The following is a 25,332-nucleotide window of genomic DNA, read 5'->3' as shown; positions in this document are numbered from 1 at the left end:
ATAATAACTCAAGAGAAGAAACTGGCCAACTCGGTAGGGTGGGTACTTGTGCCCTGATCATCCAGTATCTATCCATTCCCACAGCAGCTCTAGTTTGCTTGGAGGACTCAGTGAAGCCTCCTTCAGAACTGGGCTGGAAGCTGGGGGCAGGGGAGAGATGTCTCAGGATGAACCCAAAAGCACATCATTCTGTGTGTCGCAGCCATGGCTTTGCTGCAACCTCCAACAGACAATCAGGCCAAGGAGAAGCAAATCTGGAGCTTTGTTTGTGCTATTAGGAAACTGGACTTTCTCTCTGCTGGGTCTGAAGGAAGACGATGATGGGACTAAAGCTGCCTTAGCCATCTTGTGAACATGTGGAGCTCAGAGAAGAGCCAACACAGAGGAACGTAGAGGAAGCAGAGTCAAGAAATGCACAGCCCAGGCAACTGTTGCTGAAGAGGTTTCCTCGAAGTCCCGTCTAAAGATTTCTTTATTGGCCACCTCTAAGGGCAGCAGGCTGGGAAATGCAGTCTTTTGGCTGGGCACATTGCCTCCTTGAATCAAATCAGTGTGTAACTAAGGAAGAAAGAAAGAACTGGTACTGAGTGAGCAGTTCCCAGTTTCTTCTGTGGCCTGTTTAGGTTGGGTTTTCTGTGCTTACTGCAGAAAGCAGATCTCTTATATACAAGGGTTAAGGAGCTATTACATTTTTCAGAGTCTACAAATGAGACATCAAGCTAAAACACACAAGTAAAATCTTTGATTTGTAAATCTTTCATTATAGTAACCTGATTTTTCTTTTATAGTAGATTCATTTGAAATTGTTGCTCAATTTTAAAACGTGCTATCTACAATTAAAAATGCAAGATTGGCACACGTGCAGCAGCACAATTTTTCATATTCAATGTAGATACTGAAAAAATGTTGCTAAAAATATCAAATATCCTAATTTTTTTCTTAAATTATAGGGGTAAATCATACTACATATTTATGAGCCCACTGTCTCAAGGCAGGAATTTCTCTGTTTCAAATTATGTCTTAGACTTCTATAGGTTAGGTTAGAAATGATAACAAATGTAGGAATGTTTGAATTGACATTTAGTTCTCAGGGGATAGCTTTTAAAACTGGAGAATAATGAAAGTAGCTGCTTTTAAGAATTTTTTTCACTAGTCACAAAGACATATCATACATTAGAGGATATGGAGAATGCCAAAATGAGATTCTCCCTGAAATCATGTAGTGTGGCATGAGAAAAGGAAGATAAACAAGAAAACAATGGTTTATTACACCAAGAGAGATAAGAGGCAGGGGAGTCACAGGGCTGGATTGTTAACAGAAGCTTTGCCTTCAGTCTTGAGTTATGTAGACAACAATAAATGGCCTTTGCAGATCATTTTCATACAATCTCAGAGCTGAAAGAAAGCTTGAAAACCACTGAATTCAGCCCACTCACTGTACAGAGAAAACCTTGGACCTAAAGAGACTGGGTCATCTCTCTAATGTTTTACAAGCTCATGCCAGAGCCAGATTCAAAACACAGGTTCCCTACCCCATGGCACAACACTCTTTCCACTAACGCCCATTTCAGAAGATACAGAATGAAGAAGCTTGCCCGCCAGATGCGTACTGTAATTTACCTCTATGTTTATTGTGAACTCGTATTGAAACTATACTCTTAAAGTTTGTTTATTTATTTTGAGAGAGAGGAAGCACACTTGTGAGCTGGGGAGGGGCAGAGAGAGAGAGAAAGAGAAAGAGAGAGAGAGAGAGAAAGAGAGAGAGAGAGAATCCCAAGCAGGCTCCGTGCTGTCACTGAAGAGCCCAACACAGGGGTCGATCCCACAAACCAATGAGATCATGACCTGGGCTGATATCAACAGTTGGATGCTCAACTGACTGAGCCACCCAGGCGCCCCTGAAAATTGACTGTAATACCATGACATCTGCCAAGAGTGATAAATGAGTGAAAATGTATGATATCACCCATCCCTGAACTAAGCTGGGCCCAGGAAGCGTGGACAGACAGAGGTCTCCATGATACCAAAGGAAGAGGCTGAGAGGTCATCAGGGTTTAACAGCTAGTGGAAATTTTATTTTCTAATGGAAGTGAGTTCTTTGCCACTGTCTGCTTCAACTGCTTCCCATCTACTGCCAAAGTTTCCCTGGAACACGGAGTGGTTCTCGGCTGTGTGACCTTCACCATAAGCTTTCGGCAAAAGTTCAAAACTAGGGTAATCAACAGGTGATGGAAAAACTAGATCTTTTGAAGGTCTCCCTTCAAAAGAGCAGAAAATAGACAACAGGGAGAAACTTGTAGAGTGGGTTAATTTGTGTACTACAAATAATAAGATGAATCCTTACTAATATACTTTCATCACTTGACAACTTATAAATAAGAGAAATGCAGGGAGTTCCCAACTCAGCAGTTTCTCTGCGTAAACCTAGAAAGTGTAGACCTGGGGTTTGGATAGGAAGAAACCCCGGAGTTGGTCTAATAAGTTGAGTTCCTTCATTTTGCAGAGATTCAGAAAAAAGCTCATAATCTCTGCTAAATCAGGTGTATGAAACAGCAATTGCTCTTCTCAAATCACGGCACACATATTCAGCTGAAATGTGTTTACAAATAAATTCAGCTGAAACACATCACATGAGGTCTCTAGTTATCCACAATCAGTCATTTTCATATGGTTTGGCTCACATACTTTCCTTTCTTCAATTAAAAATAAACTTTGTTGGTTCTTTCTTGTTATAAAAGCAGTGTATGTTTAGGAAAATTAAAGACCCAGATAAACACAAAAGAAGAACATTTTAAATGCCCATGATCATACCACCCAGAGAACCACTTAACCCTTAAATATATTTCTGGGTCATTTTCTAAGAATACATCCATACATTAACAAAAATGTCATCACCCTGGGCATACTTATTTTTTTAGAACATGATTTTATCACTTAACAATATAGAATGAACATCTTCTCATTATCAACATTTATCTACAATATCATCTATAGTAGCTGAATAGTATTTCACTCTGACTATACAGCATAATAGTTTTAACTAATCTGTTTTGTACACGTAAGCAATTTCTTATTTACCCTATTATAAACAATGATGTGATTAACATCTTTGTGGCTAAAACCTTTGCACATATCCTTAGTTACCTCCTCAGCGTCAATTCCTAGAGATAAAATTTCTGTGATGAAACAGTGAACACATTTTAAAGGACTAAAAGGGGAGTCTGGCTGGCTCAGTCAGGAGAGCCCACGACTCTTGACCTCAGGGTGGTGAGTTTGAGCCCACGTGTGGCATAAAGTTTACTTAAAATAAAAAAAAATTAAGTAAAGGTTTAAAAAAACACATATTGCCAAACTACCCTCTGCAAAGGGACTCACACAATTTAATTTACTTGAGTTACCTGCACATCAAGTTTTTTGGTCAGTTCAGCACTTCATGAAAAGAAATTGTAGGTACACTTGGGTTGGTCAAATGGGATAGATGTGCTTATATCTATAATTCTGATGAATGTTAACTATAGACACTTTAATCAATTAGATGATTTTATACTAGAAGTTCCCTATATATACACCTCTAGCCATGATTAACTTATACATTTCATTTTGACTCTTTCTTTGGGATTTGATGCCTTTTTCTCTTTCCCTGGTTAAATAGTCTTTTTATAAACTTAACAACATTCGTAAAGAGATTCTAGACAGTCCCTGGCAACATTCTTGTAGTGCTCTGATTACATGCATCAGCTAAAAAATCTATCATCCAAGTTATGCTCCCAATTAGATGCCAGAACCAGTTTTCAGTCTGACATTTTAATGAAATGATAGAAATAACATCTTAAATTCAGGCAAAATCAACAAGTACCTGTAAGACTAAAGAGAGGAAGTGGAATGTGCTGTCAGACCACACACATTCTTTTAAGTTTTTTATTTATTCCTTTTTATTCCACCTGATTCCAAAAAGGACTTAAAGCAGCTTTTCTTTCTAAACGTGTTTTCTAAATTGGACATTTTCACATCACTGAGGCTGCCAACTTCTTTCCTAACAGAAGGATATTCTTCTATCATAACTGCTTGCTATATTTGGAGACTGAATGACAGAGATATTGTTCTTATCCAGAAAAGAGGAAAAAATAACTCATTACGATCATGAATCCTGCCTGGAAGACCCCTTAAAACAAAGTGACCCTCGGTATGCAACACCAGTCCCACCAAAATCAAACCAAAACAGGAATAACTCAATATCTAGGATGCATAAAAGCTTCAGAGAATCACAAAAAGTCAGGCCCTTGGGCTATTCATTCTCCGCAAGGGACAGTAAGAATTCAGATCCCAACATTCTAATTTGTGAGAGAACTGTGAGACCTGAAAATTCAGGAGGCTGACAGCAGGGAAGGCAGGCCCAACATCAGAAGGAAGAGGAAGCTTCCCACTTCCCTAGAACAGTGGCAAGGAAACCCCATCTCCAATAGGCTTGTCATTCCCAATCTCCTCTTCCTTTTTGTTCCCTGGTCCTCCTCTTCCAGCACCACCCATCACATCTCTCTGGGGTCTAGCTCTGCTTCTCTGTCCTACATTTTGAAGCTTTTTTTGAGGGGAGGTGGGACGGCGGGGGGCGGGGGTAGTGGTGGGGAGCATAGCTTTTCTAAATCCTCATCCGTTGCACTTGATTTCCACTGACCTAAACCTTGTCCAACATCTCTTCTGTTTCGTGGGCCCATGCTAGCAGTAAGAGACAAGGTCCCAGACCCTGTATTACACACTCAAGGACACTTAGTGATAAGTCATCAGTACATGGTGAACAAAGACTTGAAAGAAAATTGATTCCCCCCCCCCCCATTTTAGGGGGAAAAAAAAGGAAGGGGTGTTAGGGGCTACATTAATCAGGGAGAGTTACAGGGAACAAGTGTCACTGAAATTCCCTGGCATATTAAAAGTGCTAGGCTGAGTTGGCCTATGCTCTAAATATTCCCAAATGCCACCATTTTGGAAGAAAAAAAATCATTTTCATTGTGAAATTTGAGGTTTTCCTGAAATTTCCAGGAAACCTCAAGAAAAACACGCAGTTTTTCATCTGAACCAGCAGTATATCCAAGGAGCAAGGGCCAAAGTCAATAATAAGACCCACACAACTAATAGAAAATATCAACAGTTGGCCCAAACTTAAACGTCATGTTGTAGATCTTCACAATGTACAAAGCCCTTTCAAATAGCTATTTTATTTGATCCTCCCCACAACTGAGTAAGGTAGGTGTTATTATTCCCACTTCAGAGATGAGGAAACTTACGCTCCCCAAGGTTACATGACACAGTCGGGTCACTCAGGTAGTTTTTTCAGTGACTGAGAACGTGGACGCTGAAGTGAGACCACTTAGGTTCAAGCCCAGGCCCTGTCCACCATTAATTATGGGAACCTGAGCAACCTACCTTCACTGTGCCTCAGTGTCTATGTCATCAAATATAGACAAATGACAATACTATAGGACCGTTTTGAGAATTAATTGAGTTAATACATTAGAGCAGTTATAGAATTAGAAAGTCAGTCTGGCTTACACAGTAAGCACTTAAAAAATGTTCAGAAGACTCAATTCCCAGAGCTAAATATTATAAGGCCAAATGAGGTATCCTTATTTTTAACAATTACATTGCTTCTACAATTCATAATTTTATCAGTAGAGAAATTAGCTATTTCTCACAAAAGGAAAATGCATACTAAAAGGAAACCTTGAATTGGATATAATGAGTCAAAAAGGAAGAAAAGGGCAAAAGTTCAAGTGTGGTTTCTTGAAAGAACGCCATTAATTTTTGTTTCCAGAAAAATACTGTACACGATTTAAGTATTTTCAGTCATTTTCGAGCACAATGAAAGGTCAGGCTAAATGGAAGTAATATTTGTGTAGCCCATGGTGACTGTCGGGGAGTCTGTTTCCCATGGTCTGGTCCTTGATGTGGACAATGAAGCATTTCTCTGGGTGAGCGCCGAGAGAAAGGGCTGAGGCTCCCCCCAAGCCCTTCCGCCTCCCTCGGCACCCACTCCACGTGAGCTTTCTGTGAAAGGAGAAGAACAAAGATGCAGCTGGCAACTCTAGAGTGCTGTGGAAAACAGCAATTTCCCTCAGCGAAGAGGGCAGTGGGGAATCAGCAGAGGGGTACCACCAGGACACACATTCTTGTTTGTAGTTTCCTGTGGCTGTGGGGGGTGGGGGGAAGAGGCTGAAGTGTAGAGAACGTGGTGTTGGGAGGCTAGGAAGGAACAGAGAGAACAACCAATACTCAGGGCTGTCGGACGAAAACCGCAGGCAGCTGGAATAACTATGAAAAAAGAACCAGCCTGCAGAACATACCAAAGCAACAAAGGAAGTATCATGCAAAGAGCAAAGAGAGCGTCATGGCAGAGAGGTTCTAGAAAAGTGGACATGTCAGAGGACCATAAAAGGAGCCACATAAGACCAGCAATGAGTGACTGCTCAGTCTTTTTCTCATGCACGGGAAGGACTGGGTTCTGAGCCATCATCTAGACTGCAGATGTGATGTAGGCTGAGGTTCCTTCCTAGAAATTGCACCTCCTTCTAAAGCAATGTGCAAAGCATGCTTCTAGTGGCACAAGTATGGACTGGGGGTTCAAAAGTCAAGTGTAGTGTAAAGGAACCAAGTTAAGGAACTCAGGGTGTCTCTAACATAAGAGTTGCATGTGAAGGGGGTGCCTGGGTGGCTCAGTCAGTTAAGCATCTGACTTCGGCTCAGGTCATGATCTCACAGTTCATGAGTTCAAGCCCTATATCGGGCTCTGTGCTGACAGCTCAGAGCCTGCTTGGGACTCTCTCTCTCTCCCCTGCTCACACTCTTTCTCTCTCAAAAAATAAATAAACATTAAAAAAAAGAGTTATATGAAAAAGGAAATTTCACTTGAAACAGGAACATACTGAGCATTAAAACACACAGTTACAGACTGCTGTTCAGCCCAGAAGTCCTGCATGTCACAAGTGTTAAAAAGAACAATAATGAATTACATTTGTATACTACTTTAAAGTTTATAAAGAATTTTAATACAAGTGATCTGTCTCACATGTATATTTTTATGCCCCAAAAAGACACATTCTTCACATTATAAAAGTCCCTAACAATTTTTTATGTTACTGCAAACATTTAAGTCTATAAATACTACTCATAGAATTTTATCTATAAATATTATATATAAAAGCCAAATGGTGGGTTTTAGGTATTGAATCTACTCTAAAACATCTACTACTCTTCCAGAGTGACTAGTTAAATATAATTTACATTAACTGAACTAGGTGTAAACATTGCTATACTCTGCATAGACCATTAAGCATATCTCATTAAGAAGTTTCTATATTTCCAAACCCTCAGACATTCTAAGGGGGTACTATAGATGAGTGATTATTTTTAAATGAATATATTAAAAGATATCCCTCAAGGGTCTTTAAAAACAGCTCTTAATAGCATCAACAGGAAGCATGCTATAAGGTTATGAAGAATGGTAGAATAAAAATGATTGTGGCCTATTTCCATAAAGAAGCAGGGAGAATAGAAAATAAGCTAAAATTACTTCCAGCTTGCTGAGTTAAAATGAACTGTTATGTCATTAGGCGAGTGTCTTATTTACTCTTTGCCCTATATACAATAATAACACGTGTTGTTGAGAGTCAAGAGTTCACATTAGCATTTTTTAATTTAGGAAAAAGAGGAAATTGTAAACCCTAAGGAACAGTTTTCTGGTTGACATAGTTCAGCATGCCTGGAGGGTGATGTGTACTTTGTACCCAAATCTTACTAAATGTTCTGTCCTTGAGATACAAAGATAACACTTCTGACCCACCGTCAACAGAGCATTCACTCTGAGGTTCTTTCTTTCTTTCAGCTTTGATGATAAATTTGTGCTGATCTACCTTCTTTTGGTCACCTGGTTTCCTATGTGACCGGCATCATACGTTTGGGGAGGCAGCTGCCTGGCTCTGGGACAGAAGTTGCAGCCTGGAGAAGGGAAGTGAAGCAGAGAGCTAACCCTTGGCCTCGGCATTAACTGATGTGTTAAAGCAAAATTCTACAAAGTAGAAACACATATGGTCAGTATGGTAAGAACTCTGCAAACCTATTTACACTAAGAAATGCTGCAATCAGCTGAAGGTTTTCTTTGGATATGTTAACTTCTGGAGTAAATTAAGCCTTCTGTATCAATTCCTTCTGTACCACTGAGTTTTTACATTTTTCTAGGTTTTGGTTTCTCCAATCCCTTAGTTCTGATCATTCACCCCGTTTAGGTCTTTGGTAGCCCTTATCGCTAGTTGTAATTACTCTGTTTATTCACTTGGTTACCTGTGTCTTCATTGTCTGGCTCCTCCACTAGAATATTAGCTCTGTGCATTGGAAGATCCCAATCTACTAAAGTTGGGTACCGATTCCTTGATCAGAGTTTATCTGGCCCAATATATAATTCATCAATATATAGATCCCAGAAAGAACTGCCAGAATATATTCCTTCTTTCACCAAATACTAATTGAACATCCCTATGTACTGGCAATGGGCACAGCACTGGGCATACTGGTGAATGGAACTTATGTTCAGACAGCCGGTGGTCTATTATGGGTCTGGCTGAATATATCGGGTGCTATCTTGCTAAATCTTTGAGCAGACCACAGAGAAAGAAGAAGGAAAGAAGACATCGGTTCGTTAATCAGAGTGCAAGCTCACAGAGGACAAAGCCATATCTCTCCTACTTCTTTGATTTAATCTCCCTTCACTCTTGGTTGCTCTAGGTAAGCAACGCATGCCTTCTTAATTGGCTGCCAGAGCCGTCTTCAAGATCTCCTTTCAGAAAGCTTTGCAAAAGTCCTAGAAACAATTTTGCTATTCTGGAAAATGTTAATGTTCAAGGTACTCCTTTGAAAGAAAAGGAAAATTCCTTTGAGATTTTTTTTTTCCTCAGTAACAAGGAATGCAATTAGGCCTATACTTGGCACTTTGTCAGTTCCCAGAGCCAAGAGATCTCAGGGTTAGGAGAACAAAGCTACCAAGATGCTTTTGCTATTGACTATGGCTGACTCAAAGTTCAAGGGTTAAAGCCTGAGAATGTTTTACCCCTTGACTTGAATTTCCCATGTAAGTAACTTCCAAATACCAAAGCTTAGAGGAACCAGAATACAACAATCTTTTCCATTACTTTATTGAAAAATTATGTATGCTGTGATTTATTGCTAATGCTGGACTTTCAAAGCATTAGACAGGACACCTGCAAACTTTTGGACAGCAGCTGCCAATACAAGTTTAACATTTCATGGCTCAGCACTTAAAATATGATGAATAATAAATCATCCCTCTAACCAGCATGAGGCACTTGGTTGGTAATGTATTGAGAGTTGGTAAAAAAAATGAACTACAGATTATGTTGTAACTCAGCATTTTGGAAAATGGAGGCTAAGTAAAATGGTGATTGCTATTAATGTCTCTCTTTCTTAGTGGTACACTTTCTCTTCTTAAGAAAGAAATATTTTTTTACAGAAGGACCACGTCACTGTGTACTAACAATAAAAACCCTGGTGATTTCAGATGTATATATGTGCTTGAAAAACAAAGAATCTTGGAACTCTTTATAGGTTTATAGTAAATGGTGCAAATGGGACAATACTCAATTTAGGACCTATCAGGGCAATGTTTGAAAGTGATGTTTAACTTGTTTTGGAAGATATTCATCAGTTTTTCGGGCATATATTTTTATCATTTCCATTCTTGAAATATTACAAATAGTTGCTTAAGCTCTGGCAGAACAAATGGTACTTATGAAATACTGGTTTGGTGTGAGGAATGGCTATAAACATCCTGTTTAAGAATGGCTGTGATGTATTCAAATATATTTTAATAGGTCCCCAAGAGAAAAAAGTTAAGGTCCTTCAATAGTGTGATGAGTTGCTGACAGCACACAGATCCTGTGCCCCTTTCTTACCATCTTTCCGCTTTGGCATAAAATTTCAGGGCAAGTCAGGCAGTCAGTGAAGAGAATATAGGCATTAGGAATGATAAGGTGGATTTAATACCTTGTTTCTAACAAGAGGTCAAGCAGTAGCTAAAGGCAGACACGGAGTCAAACCCTAGAGAAGCAGCCTAAGCAGAAGGATGGCCCTTGGGACCTACACAGCAATTACTACGTCAATGAAAGTGAGTTCAAGGTCAGTGTCCACCCAAAGAAGAACAAGAGAAGCAGCGCAGGCTCAATCAGGTGTGTTGACATTTGTTGAAGAAATCGCTCATATATAATTTCATACTTATACTTGATTCTTTTTATGTAAATTCCTTAAAGAAAATTGAGTCATCAGCAATTATTGAAACACTACTACCAGTTGTAGGTGGAAGCTCACTGGGATCCCTGATTTTCTTTTTTTTTGAAAAAAATTTTAAGTTTATTTATTTTGAGAGAGAGAGCATGCATGCACACAAGCAGGGTAGGGACAGAGAATAAGAAACCCAACCAGGCTCTCTACACTATCAGCATGGAGCCTGACGTGGGGTTCCATCTCTCAGGACTGTGAGATCATGACCTGAGCTGAAATCAAGAGTTGGATGCTTAACTAACTGAACCACCCAGGGGCTCCAGGGATCCCTGATTTTCTGAGATGGCCCAGGGCATATGAGACTAGACCTCCTGGGAATGCTGTCTATACTAGGTGATGCTGTCCCGTCACCCAAGGATGACTGGTCAAAAGTGGTCAGTCAACCAAAATTGGATGAATTAGATTCTCTCTTCCAAGGGCCTCAAACCTGGAAGCATGAAACAGAGAACAGAGGACATCAGTGCTTGGTCACACTAACAATATCTTAGAGAAGAGGGACATAGAACCCTATGTTGTGATTACCAGAGCTTCCCTGGTCGCGGCCCTTCATGCAGTTTCATGGTTCCTCCCTTCCTTCAAGTCTGTGAGACACCCCAGGATACTTCCAATAAACAATATTAAAATAATTGGGAATTTTGTTTAAGCTAGTCAGTCAGTCTCTGTAGCTTCCAATCAAAGAATCTTGTAGGTTAAGGACATCAGCACTTTAATAAAAAGTTACATTTCATTAAAAGAGAAGTATAAGAGACATGATCATAATTGGTCACATTTGTAGGAAACTCTACATTTTACAGATGCTCTCATACATGATCTCTGTAAGGGTTGGAGAAGGGCTGCTATTATCACCCTCATGATAGAGAAAAGGCAATGCAGCTCAGAGAGGGTAGCACCTACATGCTGTGGGGCCTGGCTGCTGGCAAGAGGCAGAACCAGGCTTAGAACCCATGTCTCCTGACTGCTGGCAGTGCCCTTCCCATTGCAACCCATGACTTACATGCCATCTAGCACTTTCTATCACTTATGCTATGGGAATGCCTACTGGATGGTAATCAACTTTTTTCTTAACATACCAGACCCTAATTAAAAGGATATGTTTAGGGGCTCCTGGGTGGCTCAGTTGGTTAAGTATCTGACTCTTGGTTTCGTCCCAGGTCATGATCTCACCGTTCGTGAGTTTGGGCCCCACATCAGGCTGCACGCTGACAGCATGGAGGCTGTCTGGGATTCTCCCTCTCCGTCTCCTCCAATCTCTCTGTCTCTCAAAATAAATAAACTTAAAATGAAAAAGAAAAAAGGTTAGGTTTATACAAAGAATACAAGCAAAATAGAAAAATGGAACTATTCTGAGCTCTTCTACTCCAACTCCAACTCCAACTCAGGCTTGAGAAAAGTTTTAATAAAGTAAAATATATAGGGTATTGCCTTGGTGTTGATATTTGCCAACAAAAAAACATTAGGGCTCGGGCGCCTGGATGGCTCAGTCGGTTGAACATCCGACTTTGGCTCAGGTCATGATCTCACAGTTCGCGGGTTTGAGCCCCGCTTCAGGCTTTGTGCTAACAGCATGGAGCTTGCTTTGGATTCTCTGACTCCCTCTCTCTGCCCCACCCCTGCTTACATGCGGTCTCTCTCAAAGATAAGTAAATAAACATTTAAAAAACCATCAGGCCTGAGAGGTGCCTCCTTTTGGGTAGCAAGCTTACCATCTTCTACATATTTTAACTATTAGCAGGAAATGTCCTTTGAACTACACGGCAGTGGTGTTCAAGATGTTTTCAACATGTATCTTCAAATATGTGCGGTTGTTTATTTATAATTCATACACATATATTATTATATTAACATGTTATATACCTTATAAACATGAACAAAATAGAAAAGGACAGATTTTGCTAATCATGATTATCTCAAGGCAAATATACACAGGACAAGGTTAAGGATCAATTAACCACAGTGAACATAAATCCACATGTCTCCCAAGTAATTTATAATTTTCGTGGCTAGATTCTTAGAAGATCTGATTAGATGGTCACAGTCATCACTTTGTAATGTGGCTGACAGAGTTCATGCTCAACTCGGTCATTTTCTTGTTGCCTGCAATATGAAAACTGTCTTCCATTTATGGAAATTCTTTATAGAATCTTTTAAAGAGTGTGTTAGTTTGTGAGGGTTTGTTAAAACTAAAATATAGAATTTGCAACTCCAGTTAAAGCGGCATGATATATTTCACAAAATAACCCAAGTAGAGGAACCAGCAGGGAAGTCACTGTGAAGGGGGTGGCCTCACCTCCCTCTCTCCAGGTGATAACTGATCACCTGACATGTGGGCCCAGGGACGATGCCAGTGTCAGTACAGTCACCATCAGTTATCATAATGTTTCATGAAAGCAAAATGAATCTAAATGAAAGTTCTAATCAATTTCTTTTCCACCCAAATGATTCTTCTCAAGAGCTCCCCAGGGTGTATATTCCACTTGGAGGCCACTTTGCCATGAAACAAAGCAATAGTTTATTTCTAGAGCACCTTATAATCACAGGAATCTCTAGGCCTAAAACTATGCAGGACAAGGGACAAACCAACTCAGACCACAAATGAAGTTATTTTGCATTTAAAAAAAAACTTTTAAGATTATGAACTATAACTCACAACCGGAAAAGCACATAAAACATTAATGTTTGATGCAATGTGCTGTATATTGTAACTACCAGACCAGTAAAAAAACAGGACCTTGTTAGGACCTTGCAAGCCCTCCAGGTCCTTTCTCTTCCCTAGCACACCCTCCTCAAAGAGGTAACCACTATCCTAATTCTTTCAGTAATAAATTCCTTGTTTCTCTTTATAGTTTTAGCCACTTATGTATGTACCCCTTAGCAACAGAGTTTAGTTTCTTCTGTTTTCACACTTCATATAAATAGAATAAGATTGTTATATATGCTTTTGTATATTCTTCCTTTCAACATCCTGTCTGTAAGATATATCTGTGTTAATGTGTATAGCTCTAGTGTATTCTTTTTTACTGATGTGTAGCTTTCTATCTTACAATCACATCTGCAGTTTATTCAGCCATTCTGCTACTGAGAGGTATTTTGGATGTTTCTAATTTGAGATGAATACAAGGAATGCTACTAGGGACATATTACACCTGCCTCTGGATGCTCATGGGTATACATGTCTCTAGAATACATATATTCATGCACATGCATCTGTGCACAAGTGAAACTGCCGAGTCCTAACATAGTTAAAAACCCTAATCAAAGTCCCTGATTTCAAACTATACTACAAAAACTACAGTCACCAAAACAGTATGGCATTGGTACAAAAAACAGACAGAAAGATGGGACAGAATTGAGAGACCAGAAATAAACCTGCACATATACAGACAATTCATTTATGATGAAGGAGCCAAGAACATACAATGAATAAAGGACAGTCTCTTCAATAAATGGTTTTGGGAAAACTGGACAGTCACATTCAAAAGAGTGAAACCAGATTACTGTCTTAAACCATACACAAAAATTAATTCAAAATGGATTAAAGACTTGAATGTAGTACCTGAAACCATAAAATCCTAAAAGAAAACACACATGGTAAGTTCCATGACACCTTTGTGAACCTGACTCCAAAGGCAATGGAAACAAAAGCAAAAATAAATGGGACTACATCAGAGTAAAAAGCTTCTGCACAGCAAAGGAAACCATTGTCTAAACGAAAAGGCAACATACTGAGTGGGAGAAGGTATTTGCAAACCATATATCCAATAAGGGGTTAATATCCAAAATACATGATGAACTTATATAACTCAACAACAAGAAAAAACCAAACTCTATTACAAAATGGGGATCTGAATAGAGATTTCTCCAAAAAAAGACATCCATATAGCCAAGAGGTACATGAAAAGATGCTCAATATCACTAATTATCAGGGAAATGCATTTCAATACCACAATGAGATATCACTTAATACCTGTTAGAATGGTAATTATCAAAAAGACAAAAAACAACAAGTGTTGGAGAGGATGTAGAGAAAAGGGAACGCTTGCATACTGTTGGTAGGATTGTAAATTGGTAGAGCCACCGTAGAAAATAGCATGGAGGTTCTTCAAAAAATTAAATAGAACTATCATATGACCCAGCTATTCCACTTCTGGGTATTTATCCAAAGAATACATAAATACTAATTCAAAAAGATAATATGCACCTTTATATTCACTGCAGCATTATTTACAATAGTCAAGATATAAAAACAACTTATGTGTCTGCGAATGAATGGATAAAAAAAGATGTGGTCAATTTACACAATGGAATGCTATTCAGCCATAAAAAGAATGAAATCTTGCCATCCACAACAACATGGATGGACCTTGAGGTTATGATGCTAAGCAAAACAAGTCAGATGGAGAAAGAGAAATGTCATATGACTTCACTCATATGTGGAAACTAAAAAAACAAAACAAAACAAAACAAAAAACAGAAGAAAAAAACAAAACAGACCAAAAACGCACTCCCAGATACAGATAATAGACAAGTGGTTACCAGAGAGGAAGGAAACTGCGGTGGGTGAAATGATGATGAGGGCCAACTGTATGGTGATGACCTGTAAACTAGTCTTGTTGTGTTGGTCACTTTGTGGTGTACACAGATGTCAAATTATAAACTGTACACCTGAAACTTATATTTTATTTTTTTGAAACTTCTACTTAAAAAAAAAGAAAAGAAAATAGAGATTACTGCAGCTTATAAACAAAACCCAAAAACAAAATACACCTAAGGGAAGGTAATTCTAGTGCATCTCTTGGCAATCAATTTTAATATCAACTAATTCTTCCGTAGCCATGATGAAAGCTCATTAAATTACTAGATTTATCTTTCCCTGGATTTTCACTCCTGCACATTCGTTAGGTTTGAACCACAATATTAAATACATTTAACTCTGTTAAAAAATAGTTCGAAAATTTCCAATGAATTTATTGAGGCCAATTCCCTCAATACCCACCCCCCTCATATATATATTTTTTAATATATTATAATCACATTTTTCACTTTAATGAGGGCAAACATTATATCTACAAAAAGTTCATTCAAATTTTAAAGCAATTTTGCACCAAAAGGGTTCAAGTTAACACTCATATTGATCAAACATGAAAAGCCAAAAATATTAATTCTATAGTCAAACTGAGGAATACAAATACAAGTAAGAGATGAATTCCAACTTTAGAATCTCCAATGTTTCATAACTATCATGAATGATCTCCAAATTGAGTGCGTAAACGGGGCACGCTTAGATGACAATATTGCGGCACTAGCAAAATCGTCCTGCTCATCAGTATCCCATTGTCTTATTGATCATAAACACAGTAACTAACATTTGCTGTAGCACCAGGTACTTTCTGCATATTAGTTCATATACAATGCTATTTTAATCCTCAAAACAACTCTATGAGATAGGTACATAACCCTATGTAATAGGTCCCAATTACAAAAGGAAGCTGAGACACAGAGAGGAAAGTAACCTGACCAATGTCCATGGCTGTAAGTAGTTGAGTTAGTCATCCAAACCAAGCCTCCCGGTGTCTCAGTCCAGACCCTACTATGCTGCTTGGCAACACATTTATTCATTTTGTTGTTGTCACTGTTGGCCTTGTGATTATTTTGATAACACCAAGAGTAGTTCTCTAAGACAAGAGCAAAATGTGTGAACCAATAGGAGGGCGGGGAAATCTATGTACACTTGTTTTGATTTATGAAAATTTTGTGAAAATGACTGTAACCAAGCAACTCTAACTCTGGGAGAAGTAATTAAGAAATGAATTAAGGGATTCAATGGATACCCAAATTAGTCATCAGAGCTCAAAGATCTGGAGTTCTGGTCTATATCCAGCTTTGGCACTTGCATCCAAAATAAACACGACCAGATAAATACCACAAGCTCACAATTAAAATGGATTTATATGGCTTATGTGTCCACATGGGAGAGCCTCTTCCTAATTGAATTCGGACACCTCTTCAGTTATTGTGGGCTTCATTTGCCATCTTCCTACTCTTTTGTAACTGCTGGCAATAGGATTATACTGAGGGAGAAATCATTTCAATCATTGATGTCTGCAGAGCAAGCATAAAAAGATAAAAGAAAAGCCTGTGAACTGTAATTAGAAAATTCCTTAAGTGTGCTCATGTGACATATGTTTGAGACTACGACCAACTGGCGAGGCGAGTTACAGAATGGATGTCCAATGTCACTGTTCTGGGATAAGCAGCCAGTAAAAGTAGTGTCCCAACATGCGATTAGAGTAATCTTTTGCAGGCCGAAACATTCCTGCTTTCTACCTCTAATATGAATAGTGACAGACAGCTGGAGGCATCTCATTCTCCTGACAAAAATATGATCAAAATTGTTTTCAATTGGTATATCTTTCCATCAAGCTGTTTGTTGCCTTCCAGCAAAATAATCAGAGTTTCTGATTATTTGGTATGTTCCAAGAAAACAGTAATTGATTGTGCCCTTGCTTGTCTGATAGGGAGAAGGCTGCCAGAATTTACATAGTAACTCTTCAGTTGCCTAACCCAAAGAAAAACTAAGCAGTGTGTGTATGTGTGAACATGTGTGCGTGCGTGTGTGTGCGCAACAGAGTGAGAGAAAGAGAGAGCCAATAGTTTCCATAATAATTCTCTTTGAACAACTATAAACAAAGTGTTTTCCATGGTGATTCAGATTTCAAATATGAGGAAGTAAAAGTATTCTATTCCACTCATGGAAAACCACCAACTCCCACCAATGTTAATGGCTCTTTTCAAAAAGTTACAGTCACCTTAATACTGAAATTTCAGAGTTATAGAAAAAGAATCAAGTTCAGATTAATATTCATGGAAATATTCAGGTGCAATAAGACCTCATTCATTTGGACTACCTCAGTTTAGAATCTACAATCATTTGACAGTTGTCTGGACCAGTGATGATCTTTTCACAACAGCTTGCTAAGCAAATTAACTTAAACGAGCAAGACTGCTGGGGGGAAAATAAAAATTCAGGTAAAGCATGATGAATCAAAAATAACAACATGCTTCCTGTACAGCAAACACTTTTCATGAACCCATTAAAATACCAGTGACTGATAACCATAATAATTACCTTTTAATTAAGTGTCAATCTTATATAGCTCACATTACATACATGAGCTAGAACTATCCCAACAACTCTGCAAGATGTATATAATTATCCCCATCTCAGAGAGGAGGAAACTGAGACTCAGAGAAGCAGGTAACACACAAAGACATAACCATCACTAGGCAGCCGAAGCAGGATGCAAAGCCATGTGGTCTGGCTCAGAAGCCTGTGTCCTTTCACCCCAACTCAACACTGAGTCAGCACTGAAGATTGCCAGTCAGACTTCTAGAGTCACTGGAGCAAGTTCTTCTTCAACAACAACAACAACAACAACAACAACAACAACAACAACAGCAAAAATAGCGATCACTGCAAGGAGGGCTAGCTAGGCAGTCTAGCTCCAGAGCCCGCCACTCTTAACCATAGTTCCTTTCTACATCACAAGGGCATCTATAAAATACCCTTTGGTGCGTTGAAATATTTTACATGCATGAAACTACTCTGAAGAGATCCACAGAAATGCCAATGGAGGTGGAGAAGGGGGATGCAGGTGAGGTAGGAGTGCCTTGGGTCCACTTCCCCTCCCCCGCACCCCATCATGAGTGACTTTAGTCCACACATCTATAAACAAGAACCGGTGTCGAGATCCTGAGAGACTGATAAGGCTGTGAGGAGGCTTCTGGGAGTCTGCAGAAGCCTCTGGTGGTGGGCAGTGGAGGAGCACACGGAGAAGGGAAGGAACATCTCTACTTACCCAACTATCCACAGAGATATTCCTGAAAGCAGCCTGCGTTTCGGAATGCTCTAGGAAAAAAGTAAATTTGGGAGGTCAGATCTCACATTTAGCAGCCACACCACCCATTTCCATCACATCCACATCCAAGCACAGGATGTGGAGTCAAGCAGACATGGAACTGGTCCTTACCTGTGACTTAAGAGCTACTAGGGAGAGCAACCTCTCTGTGTCTCAGTTTACTCAACTGTAAGATGAGATAATAACAGTACCCTCCTCACAGAGTTGCCGTAATTCGTACCATGAATTCAAAACACAACAGTGCTATTTTAACAAGTACAAGAGCCAACATTTAAGGCTTGTTTAGACAGTGCCTACCACTTCTCTAGGGCTTCAAATAAGCTAACTCTTCAACACTTATCACTGGCATTCTGCAGATGTAGAAAGTGAGGCACTGAAAGGTCAAATCATGTTTCGTAAAAGTATCCCTGGCAAGTGGTGGGGTGGGGACATAGGACCATCTGGCCTCTGAAGCTGGATAGTGATATTCTGCCTAATTTATTACAAGTAAATGTTATCTATTGTTATTATTGCTGTTATAATATTCTCCTCTCCGACCCCAGGGAACTCACCATTTAGCTAGTAACCACTTAGGCACAGAGATAGGTGCCAGGGTCATAAGTCAACCAACCAATCACTCACTAAGTCAACAATCTCTTCAAGTGTTCCCTGAAAATCCCTGTGTACCTGATGCTCTGTTAAGTACCATGTGGGACTTCAAGGGCTCTGGTCATTGACCCTGCAGTCAGATAAACCTTCACGAAGCAAATGGGGAATGACAACAAGAAGGAAGCATAGAAAGGACAGGAGAGGGTGGTGTCAGGACACTGGATGCCGTGTCTGGCTCTGGCACTAGCTTTCTTGGTGGCCTTCCCCAAGTCAGCTGACCTCACTGGGTTTCATCTTTAAATGAGTTCTTAGCCCAGAGATTCTTAGCCCAGAGTTCTTAGCCCAGAGGTTCTTAAGCTCAGAGATTCTAATTTACAATTCTATTCTCTCCTTCAATTTGACTTATTTTCTCCCAACAGTCCATTTTTGAGAGAATACATTATAACCCTTCATTCATCCAACAAACATTGACTGAACACAATGCCAGGCACTGTGAACAGTGCTCAGGATATTAACACAAGGCTTGGCTTAACATTTTGTAATTAGCTCTGTGAGCATGATCCAGTCCTATCATGGAAATCTCAGGGAAGATTGCAGCCCTGAGGACAGCAGCACATGCCCATTCTTCCCAATGTGAACCTTGGGAGTGGCTCCAATGAATTTTGCACCAATCCAAAATCCAGGGTCCCACACTGGGCAAGAGGGTGCCATGCTAAGTATGATGGGGAAGATAAGAATCTCTACGAAAAATAAGGCAGAAACTAGACCAGTGAAATGGGGCTGACGGTTAGGTTTGTTTTCTAAAAGTAAGTGCTGTATGCAATAAACCAAAGAGATGAAAACTGTTGATACTTTACTTGACTTTCTTGACTTTATTAATGTATACTAATGGCCACTTTGATAGCAATCTTTTTTTTTATGTATGTGTGTGCATACCATGTATGTTTGCACATGTGACTGCTTCTTCAAGAAGCATTTATTTTGACACAAGGTGCTACTGACTTTATTTAAAGATAAGTTCATCACACTTAACTATGTTTGCTTTCACAGAAACTCCTCAGAGGGGAATAATTCCATGAGTATAAAACTTCTATTGAAAAGAGACTGATTTTAAAATGTGCTTTTCAAACTTTTGATAAAAACAATTTCTGACTTTATTTATGAACTAAAAAAGGTAAACACTGCTGTGGAGACAATTTAATGAATAATATGAGTTGTCAAATGAGCTATTAAATATTTACAGATATAATTTTAGCAAAGACTTTTAAACATACTTCAAAATGTCCATCAACCTTTAAGTAGCATTTTGGTAAATTCTACCTCCCACCACAACAGAAGTCAACACAAGATGTTTACGGTTCCATTATTATTATTATTATTATTATTATTATTATTATTATTATTATTTAGAGAGAGAGAGTGAGCATGAGCAGGGGAGAGGGGCAGAGGGAGAGAGCAAAAGAATCTTAAGCAGTTTCCACGCTCAGTGTGGAGCCAGATGCAGGGCTTGATCCCATGACCGTGAGATCATGACCTAAGCTGAAATTAAGAGTCAGACACTCAAATGACTGAGCCACCCAGGAGCCCCAAGATGTTTGTCGTTCTTAAAAAAAAAAAGCTATGATGGTATGCTTTGCAGGATGGTTAAATATTTTCAGCATATAATTTTAGGTGGCAAAAAAATGAGATAACATATAAAAAATGTATCATTTTGATAGGTTTTCAGGTAAAGTAACCTGTCCATGGCATTCTACAGAGAATTTGGTTCCTAAATTGGCCCTGAAAGAGATTCCAAAAATGTTTTAAGCAATGACAACATTGTTGGAGTACATGCATAAATGTCAAAGATGACAACTCTGAGGAACAATACTCTCTTGGATATATAAATTATAGCTTTCTTAAGCTTGGAAAGAAAAAAATTAGAAATTTAGTAGTGATTACTCCTGAGTGAAGAATTATGGTGTTTTTTTTTCCCTTTTTCTTTATAATCCCTCTACTTTCCAAACTTCCTATAATGAGCGTGTGCTACTTGAACATTTTGAAAAAAAAAAAAGTTTTTTCAAGTTCATGATATATTATGGAAAATTGCCTGATATGAAAAGTGAAAAGGCTTTGGGATCACACAAACTTGGGTTCAAATCCCTTTTTAGTTTGGTGCCCTCAGATGAGCTACTCAGCAGACCAAGTTTGTACATAAAATGGAAATAATAACACATGCCTTGAAGTACCATGTTGCCTACTAAAGGTGAGATATATTGTAATTGCTTAGCACAGAGTAGGAGCCCAGTGAATGATAATCACTCTTCCATCCAGAGCACACAAGGAAGAAAGGCCTTCCTGATAACAGTAAATAAATTGTTGGTGTTTATAAATTGTATTTCAGCCATTTGTTTATAGAAACATTGAGAGTTTTTAACAGGTAATTTTCAGAAATCTTCTGATAGTTAAACGTTCAGAAGAAAAGTAGGAACGGGTTTACATCCTACCCTCCTTTCTATCACAATTATTAGGGTCTTACAATCTAAAACTCTTGGGTTCACTTGCACACGCCACTATGCTATGTTCAGAAATCCTCTGGTTGGGATGGGAGTTGAGAGAAGGGTTAAGGCGGACCCAATGGAGCACAGAGAAACCACAGCTATCACAATCAAGATCTTTTCCATTTTGTCATTCCTTATGAGTAAAGTGAGCAAAATAAAGTATGGGACTGCTTAAATGAGGGGTGAGGGACAAGATATTTTTTATGGCTTTTTTTTTAATGCTAGCTATGTTGATATTTTCATCCTATTCAGCTGAAAGTAGTTCAATCAGTTAGGTTTATGACAAAATATATGTACTCAACAAAATATGGCTGTTGGGGATATGTTGCCTTTGGATATATGTTGCCGTACCTTGACTACAGGAAGAAATATTGATTTAACTGGCTTTAATATCAAGTCAGGTATTTGTTGACACGTGGAAATGAAAAATATCAAATCCATGAACAGCTTGATATATAGGTCAAGTCCCATTTCACCTCCCTCCAAGGGACTGTCCAAAGTCTTCCACTGTATTGGAACTGTGTTCTAATGATGCTTGCCCCAGTCACAGACAACATGAATTTTCATTACAGTGGGGTTTGCTACATAAATGAATATTGGTATTGATTTTTATGTAGTATAATTTATTGTAGAAAGTACAGCAAAAAAAAGAAAAGAAAAGAAAAGAAAATCATTATGTATTTAACTTCTCCCTTTTCCCAACTCTGGAGGCATATCTTGCTTTCCACCAAAGCTATATAATGTTCTCTCCTTTTCACTCTCTGATTACTTCTTATTCCCTCTCACAGTGCCTAGTACTGAGTAGACACTCAAAAAAAAGCTGATGAAGAAATGAGCTGAATAAAATGTGGTACCAAAGCAAATGAGGAAAATTCAAAATAATCCCCAGTGTAAGAGAAATAAATTTAAATTTCTTTAATGTTTATTTTTGAGAAAGAGAGAGAGAAAAAGAGAGCAAGACTGGGGGAGGGGCAGAGAGAGAGAGGGACAGAGAGAGAGGGAGAATCCGAAGCAGGCTCCAGGCTCTGAGCTGTCAGCACAGACCCCCACGTGGGGCTAGAACACACGAACTGTGAGATCATGACCTGAGCTGAAGTCGGACACTGAACTGACTGCGCCACCCAGGAGCCCTGAGAAATAGATTTTAGAAATTGCTTCAAAATGAGTACAGCAAGCAGGCTGAGCCATTGCCAGCTAGCATGTTCAAGGTGTCCAGGCATCTGTGGACCTTCGGTTGGCTCCCTATTGCTAAATGGTCATGAGACTTGTCTAAAATGTCCAGCACCCAGCTCACACACTCCCATCGCTGGGGAATGCCACAGAGACATTTCAATCATTAATTACCTGAAACACCTTCATAAAAGTCCTACAGACGTTCCGCTCTAGGGCAGCTACTGATCAAATTCTGTCCTTCTAAAGGACTGAGAAAGGACCACCATGACTGGGAGGCAATAAAGGCAGAGAGGTCGGCCCACAGCAGCCCAGGGAAAGGGAGTTAGCACAGCTCCAGAATTGGGAGTTACTTTCTTACAGCCAGACTCAGAAGCAGTTTCTGTGCCTTTAACGAGGACATAACCAAGGCTGGGGGGAAAACCAAGAGGGACTACTGAAAAGCTTGCATAGACACTATCCAGTGTCTAAATTCTTAATTTCTTGTTCTCTTTTCTTTTCACCTCCAGCAACAATGATTACTTTAATAATCAAAGAGTTTCCTATAATTTTTTATAAAGCAATCTATTTGGAATATGTTTTACCACCTGATAGTTTTTTCCTTTGAGTCTTTTTTATTAAAAGCTACAATAATGCATCAAATATAAAAGTTTTGTGGGGCACCTGGGTGGCTCAGTTGGCTGTCAGCACAGAGCCTGATGCAGGGCTTGAACCCACGAACCATAGATCATGACCTGAGCCAAAGTCGGACACTTAACCGACTAAGCCACCCAGGTGCCCCAAAATCTTACTGTTTTATTTTTTATTATTTTTTAAATGTTTACTTATTTTTGAGAGAGAGAAACAGAGGATGAGCAGGGGAGGGGCAGAGAAAGAGGGAGACACAGAATATGAAGCAGGTTCCAGGCTCTGAGCTGTCAGCACAGAGCCTGACAGTGGGACTCAAACCCACAAACCGTGAGATCATGACCTGAGCCAAAGTCAGATGCTTAAACGACTGAGCCACCCAGGCGCACCCATTTGAAAACATTTTAAAAGGTAAATCAGCTTCTCTTTGAGAGGGATGACCTGTGGCCATTAATTAATAACTTGGAAACTCATCATAAAAGCATTTTTGAGTTAACCAAATGGTTTGCTCAATACATCTAATCCTCCATATGCCCTTTGCCTGTGCAACAGTCATCATCTCTGTTTTAGAGCCCAAGGAGTCAAGCATCAGAGACAGTAAAGCACTGTGCCCAGGATTAGACAGCTACTATGCAATGAAGCCACCTCTTGACTCCAATCTGCAGATTCATATCCAATTCTCTGTTCACAGTTAAAACCTCACTAGCTGTACACAGAGCCCAGATTTAACTTGTTGGGCCGCCCCAGCTAAGATATCACCATGGGGGATATACTCTCATCAGGTCAAATTGGTAGTCATGTTCTGTCAAGATTCAAACTTTTTTTAGTTATTGGGCTATGGGCAACATTGTTTATCCCTTGCAAGAACTAAAATGACTTAAGGGAAACTGGGACAATTCTAAGGTAAGAATGTGTAAGCTCAAAGGCTATAAAAATTCAAGAGCTCAAAACCAAAGATAGCTTCCTTGACTAGACAATAGTTGGTTATAAACTCTGCAACAAAGTACCTCTTCAATGTGAAATTTTACTACTAGGATTTTTTTTTTTTTTGTTCATTTTTACTAAGAACTGAAACCTACAAAATGACAAACCAGGATTACCCTATTAAAAGACAACTTCAATTGTTCCTTTGTTCTAAGAAACTGTGTTAGGTACTGACTGGCAATATCTACACCTTGATCTTCATATTAATTATGCATTTTTCCTACAAAATTGACTGCCACACTACATGCTGTAAGTCAGATTTGAGAGCTGCCAAGATAAATGTTCCGAATGGTTGACTTTTTAAAGACAACTTGTCAGTTCACCAAATAATTCTGTGGGGGTTTATCCCAGTATATTCTATGTCTCCCCTGTACCTATACTTATACCTTTAGCAAATATTATAGCTCTTTCCTGATGTATCATCTTACAGCTAAAGCTAAAGATTTTTCCTTTCAACCCTTAATATACAAGTAATGAAACTTACAATTCCTTTTGACACCATCAATTTACTTTGGCTATTATTATCAGTTAATTCCTACATGGATTTGTGTGAAATACCCTGCTTCCTGGGGAGAGAAGTAATTCTGGCCCAGTCCATACAACTAAAACACGGCCGACTTTTGTATTATTGACCAAATAAATGTCTTCTTCCCTGAGGTTTGCTTTCATCAATCATATCAGTGTCTTATTTCCTTTAGTTAACACCTTATTTTAATGAGGTTTGATTCCAAAACATATAAGAACATACGCACACAAGAGGTACTATATTGAGTAAGCCAAGAGTTCCAGCCAAGTGTCCTATCTTTTACGTGGTACAAAGCGACAGTTTGTAAAAAGCACAATGGTAACTATTCATTCCGCCAGCCTTAAAAGGATAGGCATGAACTGCATGCCAAAATGGAAAAGCTTAAGCTTTGAAATCAGACAGCTGGCTTCAAATACCATCTCTACTACCACTGTCTTTGTGACCTTGGGCAAACTACTTATCTCCCCTCACAGCTTTCTCATCCGAAAAATGGGGATAACAGATTTGCCTCAAAGGGGCTGTGGAAGAGGCAGACAAGAATTTTGCTATAAAAAAACCTAGCATACAACCTGGTATTTTAGTATATACGAAGGAACTGTTCATTTTTTCCCCACCTCCCTGTAAAATGTGATTAGTGATTCAT

At 39.1% G+C, this 25,332-nt stretch overlaps 1 protein-coding gene across 4 annotated transcripts in view; it reads right to left on the bottom strand.

Annotated features, from left to right (window-relative positions):
• SPATS2L (spermatogenesis associated serine rich 2 like) overlaps nucleotides 1-25,332 on the bottom strand; it is a 165,009-nt gene that overhangs the window by 124,414 nt on the left and 15,263 nt on the right. For 3 of the 4 annotated variants that reach the window (XM_007094735.3, XM_042995019.1, XM_015543202.1), the window contains one exon: nucleotides 18,195-18,244. The exons of the other annotated variant lie outside the window; for it this stretch is intronic. The gene's annotated coding sequence lies outside the window, so the exon portion shown is untranslated. Of the gene's footprint in view, nucleotides 1-18,194; nucleotides 18,245-25,332 lie in introns of those variants that run through there. 4 annotated transcript variants of the gene reach the window in all.

This window comes from Panthera tigris, chromosome C1 (genome assembly GCF_018350195.1).
Source record: "Panthera tigris isolate Pti1 chromosome C1, P.tigris_Pti1_mat1.1, whole genome shotgun sequence".
NCBI classification, from domain to species: Eukaryota; Metazoa; Chordata; class Mammalia; order Carnivora; family Felidae; genus Panthera; species Panthera tigris.
This window is presented reverse-complemented; position numbering and strand designations above follow the sequence as displayed.